A 7,187-nucleotide genomic window follows, 5' to 3' on the forward strand; every position below is an offset into this window, starting at 1 on the left:
ATAACAGCCCAATGGCTTGTTTACACGTGGTTCAACAAGATAATCCCCCCCCGTCATTCGATAGGGAGCACTCTTATCGCCTGACAATAAATTTTGGGAGGGTCAGTGAATATATTAAAATTAAGAAATGTATTCATACATGTTAAAAATAATTTTGTAAGCGAGCTGCAATATTCCTGTAAATATAAAATCAACTAGGAATTTCATGTTAGTGAAGTTTTTTTTTATGATTTGATTTTTAAAAATAACTGCTCGTAGATTGTGTCATTTAATAACATGTTTATAATAAAAAAATATTAAAAAAATATTTTAAAATTATATTTTAAAGACTAAATTGTAAGTTTTTATATTTGTAAGTATAATTTTGCATAAAAAAATTTAGACTTTTTTTTTGGAATCATCACTTAATTTAATGAGTTTTTTACCCTTAACTATGGGGGAGTTACGTCCCCATGTGCAATCCTTTAGTTCCGCCCTTAATTTTGTAAGATGTGGAATCTATGTGGCCATAAACCCATTCACAAATGCTTTTGAAATGGATTTTTTTTGTTCTTCTAAAATATTTTTTAAAGATGAAAATTATTTATATTTTTTTATTCTAAGTTTTTTTCATATTGTTTTGATTCACCGATATAAAAAAATTATTTTTTTATATTTTTAAATAAAAAATATTTTAAAAACAATCATTATTATAATATCAAACAAACAAATAATAGAAATTTCTAACGCAAAACAATGACGATCTTAAATGTTTTTGAATTTTTCTTTTAATAATTTTGTTTTATTTTAACATAAATTAAATTATTTTAATCACAATAAAAATTTATTGTGTTTGTTTCAAGGTTTAAAACTAAAGATTAATTGTTTAAAAGATGAAGTATTAAATGTATATAAAAATAATAAGTGAAGGCTATAATATTAAAGACATATGTTAATATATAAAAATTGATAACTTCAAGTTATGATTGTTCTAGGAAAAAGTAATTTAAAGTGTTTCTGCACATGTAATTCAGTTAAAATAAAATAAAATAAATTTGAATGAAGTATTTTTCAAGTCATAGAAGGAAAAACCACAAAATTCATATATAATGGTGGGATACAATAAATATTAAATCAAAGTTTAAATTGAATTCAGTAAAAAATAATATATAAAATATAGTTGTGGGACCCCATAAGATTCCTGTGAAAATATTGCGAGTAATAATGTAACATGATGACACGGCAACGTTTTTTTTAAAATTAATAAAAATATTTTTTTAATATATTTATAAGCAAAAATAACTTTTAAAAACAATATTTACCACTTTTTCAAACACCATTACATATTTTAAAAATGAAAGTATGTGAGTGTGCATGAAATCAATCCGATATAAAACATGAAAGGATTGCAATATAAATATTGTTAAATATTATCAAAGGTGGTAGGAGTACAATAATAAATCAATTATGAGGCGGTGTTTAAAAATGCAGTAATGATTATTCTTAAAGTATTTTTTTATTTAAAAATAAATTAATAATATTTATTATTTTTTTAAAAAATATTTTTGATATCAACATATTAAAATGACTTCAAAACATAAAAAAATATTTTTTAAAAAAGATATGTTTAAAATAAAAAAAAATACTATAAATCCATTAAAATTTATTAACCGATAAGTGGATTGCTGGGAATGCGATCCGGCTGCCAAATTCAGGTCTAAACAAAAAGAACAGATGTTTAGAATTGTAAGAAATAATGTAATCGATTTGGGTTATAATCTTTGGTTTGAATGCAACTGTGTTCTCCGGTGGTTTAGAGTATAATTTCGGGCCTGAACTCAGAGCTGAGAGCCCATTAATAGGTCTGGCCCAATTCACGATTTCTGGCACCACCATCCGTTGATCACAACTCACACAGAGGAAAGAATTCATGTAGTTAGACTTAGGTTCTGACCGTATAGTAGTTCTCAGTTTCACTTCCAGTTGCTTAATATATATTCACTCGACAGCTCCGCCTCATGCAAATGATATCACTGTTTTGATTCGTTAATTCAATAGAAACTACTGGGTGCTAGTCGTTTGAAACTTTTATATCTTGGATTAAGATTTTATTTTATTTTATTTCCATTTTAGTATTTAAGCTTTCGAGAAAGAAAGAAGAAAGAAAATCATATAAACAGTAGAGAAAAAAAGTTGTAGATGATTTTATTGATAATATAGCTAAATTTTGATGTTAATGTGTTCGGTTTGCCTAGAAAAGTGCTAGTGAGGTAATTTTTCAGGTTTTATATTTTCATAAAAAGCATTTCGATGTTAATATATTTTTTTATTTAACTTTTTTTTGTTTTTTATCTTATTTAGGGGTGGTTTAAGTTGATAAATTAGTTTATAAAACTGTTTATTAAATGTTTTTATGTAAAAATAAATTAAAAAATATATTTTAAGTAAAAAAAACCCCAGCTTAATTTTCCAGCTATCTTTTTGATGGTTGAAATTTGGGTTTATAAATGATGTGTTGTCTAATTTATTTAAAAAAAATAGATAATTTATCTGTTTCTTAAAAAAAAAAGAGATGCTAGAACATGTTTTTTTTTTTGGTTATACCAAGTGTCTAGACCTAGCTACTATTGATTTCTTTTCAGTTTTTTTAATATTTTTTTTATTAAATTAAAAATAAATTCAAATTAAATGTGGTTAAGATTATTATCTAGGTCATGATCCACTAAGTTAACTTATTTTCACTATAATCAATCTAAAATATTATTGTTCTAGTTTATTTTTAAAATATAAAAAAAGCCTAATTTATATTAACTTTCTAGATATTTTTATATAAAATTCTCAGCTAAAAATATATTAAAATAATTTTTTTTCAAAATCTATTTTATTTTTTACATCAAAACTAGAAAAATAAACATAAAAACATGAAGCTAATATTTTTTTTTAAAAATTATTTTAAAAAGTATTAAAAAAAAGAACAGAAGTTATCAGAAAGCAAAACAGGCTATTCCATGGTCTATATGTGGTCAACGGTCACCATAGCGCATGGGAGTCGACTTCAACAAAGGGAGCTTGGTCCTATCTATGTCGACAGGGAAGGCCGGTGATTAATTATAACATAGCTGCAAGCTCACATGGCTATTTTATTGGCCTGGCCATAAAATATATGTGCTTTCAATTTTCCTGTCAAATTCATGGCTTCCTGTGCTTCCGATAAATCACAGTCAGGTCCATGCGATTATATTTCGATATAACTTCCATGATAATGGAACCTAACCCACCCCATTCTTAGCTTAGTGTGCGGCTCAACTTTTAGCGAAAATTAATTTTAAAATGGTGTTTAAAAATAATAAATTTTTAACTTTTAAAAGTATTATGTTTATAAAAAAATAATTATATCTTTATAACAACCTTCTTAAAATGAATATAATGATTAATATTATAATAATAAATTTTTTTATCTTTTTATTTGCTCGAGTTTTATAACGTGTGGCATAACCAGTCAGATTATGTAAGTTATAGTTTTATATAAAAATTAATAAATTATGAATTATTATCGAGTATGATTTATGAGAAAAATCACAAATGTAAAATTTGAGTAGAATTAAAATTCATGAAATCTTATTTTCAAATAATTAAAAAATAGTAATGAATCTCTAGATATAATTCACATAAATATTAGTAATTTAAAGTTTGTGAAAACTAAATATGAAAAAAAACATTGTATTATTTTTATAAATTATCGCACAAGGTATTATTATATTTATTTGCTTAAGAGAAATGATGAAGTTTTTGAAATATTTAAACATTACAAAAATAAAATTGAAAATTAACTTAACTAAAAGACAAAAGTAATAAGAAGTTATAGAAGTGGAGAACACAAAGCTCCATATGGTAATTTTTATTTCTAAAATGATATTATTCAATATACTATTATTTTTTATTTACTAAAATAAAATGGCATTGTAAAATATAAAAACCAAACAATAAAAAAATAATTCTTATTGATAAATTCAAGAGCGTTTTAGAATTTGTAGGGGGAGGCAAATCACACTAACAATTATATACTTAGCAAGGCATTTCATAAAAAGTTAGAAAAAACCCTGAATTATGTAAAGATAAAAAAACCTTCTAACATATACCTCAAAGTGTGGGGGTATTTTGTAAAGGTAAAAATATTTGATCTTAAAAATGTTAAGATGGGACATAAGACTGAAAATTGTGTATTTGTTGTATATGTATACAATAATAATGCTTATTAATTTTTTTTACACAAGTGAAATATTAAGGATATTCATCTTAATATTAATATGGAATTAATGAATATTATATTCTTTAAGGATGTATTTACATATAAAAAAATCATACACATAAGAGAATGATTGAACCATTTATATTTTTATTCAACCCGTTTTAATCATCATCAATTAAAAGATACAGATAAGTTTATTCAACCCGTTTATATTTTTATTATTTGTTTTCTTGTATTTTTTTATGATGTTTTAGATTTTTTTACGTATAAAGACAAAATAAAAATGAAAGAAATAACAAAATGATTAAAATTAGCTAAAATGATTAAAAAGATCTATTTTTTTATATTTTTTTTCTAATTTCTTAAAATACATACAAAAAATAGGGTTTAAAAATTAAGTTACAACACATCACAAGGCATAGTTACTCACTCCAAGAAAATCAATACAACACCGCAATCTCTTATATTTATGCACAAATTGTTAGGGCAACACTACTGTTTTTAGTAACTATCTCTTTTAACATATCTTCTTAAAAGGTGTTTATTTTTTCATTAATGGCTATCTCTCCAATATATCTCTTCAAGGAGTGTCTATTTTTTTTTTGTCAAGATGCTAACTTACATGAGCACCAACTTTTTTCATTGATGATACAATAATCAACAACTTATTTTTTTAAGTTACTTTCAAAAACTAATAATTATTCTCTATCATTACTTCACCCAAAACAATATAAGCTCGTGTAATCTAAATGTATAAATACATTAAATAATCAAGCAAATAGACATAACCACAAGATCACAAGAGATACTCTCGTGCACTCTTCATTCTTCTTTTTCACTTATATTTTTCTTCTATAATTAATTTAAATATCGGAGGTTTCATTGTTATCCTAAGAAAATTGTTTTCCAAAAAAATCAATCGATCATTATGAAAAAACAGAAAAGGACCCTAAATATAATTCCCAAATTTGACCATTTAGTGAGTGGTATGTATGATTTTGATGAATCTCAAAAAATCTTGATTTAGACACGTATAGGAGGAGAGGAAATGGAGAGGACAAGCCTGCTTTCTTTTCCAACTTGTGGATAAAAAGCTTGGAAACATGCATGTAAGGCTGTGGTTTCTTCGCCGAGAAAATTGAGAGAATGAAGTTGGCAACCAGGAGAAGCAATTGCAAGACAATCCATTGTGGTTTTTGTCTGGTCCTTTTCTCTTCTCGTTGTCACTTCAAAAGCAAGCATATATATATATATATATATATTGGAGAAGCTAGTGATATGTATCCATATCTAGTTCCAGGCTTTTGCGACTGCTTCTTTAGAAGATGGGGATTAAATAATTTCGTTTGGATTTCTATTATCATAAATATCCTTTTCAACGTGGATTGATCTTTGTATTTAAATGCCTTTTTTATATATATTTTCTCCTGTAAGAATTTAACACGCCCACGTAAAACTAAGGGAAAATCATGTAAAAAAATAATCAATTTATGTGTTAAGCTTTTAAAGACCAAATTAATTAAGATTTTATTAGACTTTTTATCAAAACTAAGGTACTCTAATGTGCTCTAGTCAGGTGTTAGCCAATGGCCCGTCCTTCTTTATATTTAGTTGATTTTTTTATATATTTTTACGATAATGTTACATGCCCAAAGATCTATATTGAAAGTTATAAAAATATAAATATATTATTAAACTTTCAAGTTCTAAGATAAAATACTTAGGCATTAAAAATCTTAATACCAGTCTAAAACTTTTCATTTCGACCCTGAGTCTACTGTTGCTGATATCCTTATTTATGTGAAGAAAAAGAATTTTCATTTTCCTTGTAAAAACCTAATACAACCAATTTACATTATAAGAAATTATTGATCAAAGATCATATCTATATATTTATATATAATAGTAAAACTATTGCATTTCTCAAGAAAAGTTATGATTATGATAAATCAAAATATATAGCCGTGTTTGTAGCGGACTTGGAATTAACTAATTATATTATAGCTAATGAGCAGGGTGGAGCTTGAAAATAAAATTAAAAGGGATTAAAATTTTAGTTGTTTTACTATTTAAACTAAAAATATAAATATTATTAAGAGAAGGGCAAGAAAAACAATTTTTTTTTATAGAGGACAGGATTCCTGCCAACCCTTTTATCTCTGCAACTACTAATAAGCATACATGTGTTAATTCACAATAAAATTCTGTTCCCTTAAAAACATTTAGTGTTCAAGTCTCTTCCTTGTAATAAAAAAAATCATATCATACCCCATGTAAAAAAACAAAGTGAGAAGAGTTCCTATATAAAAAAAACAAATATTCAACAAGTTTTTGAGGATGCTTGTGCTGATTTTTATATTTAGGAAAAGAAAATGTATGAAACTTAAAGAAAAAGAAAAAAGTATTCAAAAATGTTTATGAAGATTTTTGTGTCTTGATATGAAACATGATAAATTCAACTAATCTCCAGCGCTTTCTTTGAAATTATTGAAAGGAATATTGAAATATTGCCGACCACACCAATGTTTTTTTTTAAAAAAACTCACACCAATTTAAGTAAGCAAGTCGAAGACACACAAAGAAAAACTAAAATAATAAAAGGCAATATGTCACCAATATCAAATCCTTTGATCAATTTATAATAATGTAATTGTAAAAAAAATTTAATAAGATTTTACTCGAAAGAATGTAAAAATAAGATAAAAATAATGGAGATGGACATGAATTTTGAAAAAAAATATAAATTGAATCTTTTAAAATATTTAAAAAATATTTTGTATATGTCTAACAAGTAAAGCTAGCTTTAGATAATCTTCATTTTTTACTTGAGATGTTTTGTTAAAGGAGATTAATTTTTATTTCATAAGAGTATAATCAATAAATATATCTTATATATTTTTGAAGTTTTTGGTTAAATGAGAACTTTAAATCATTGTCCAAATGGCCTTAACTTAAACCA

Source organism: Populus euphratica, unplaced genomic scaffold (genome assembly GCF_000495115.2).
Source record: "Populus euphratica unplaced genomic scaffold, PopEup_1.0 scaffold272.1, whole genome shotgun sequence".
NCBI classification, from domain to species: domain Eukaryota; kingdom Viridiplantae; phylum Streptophyta; class Magnoliopsida; order Malpighiales; family Salicaceae; genus Populus; species Populus euphratica.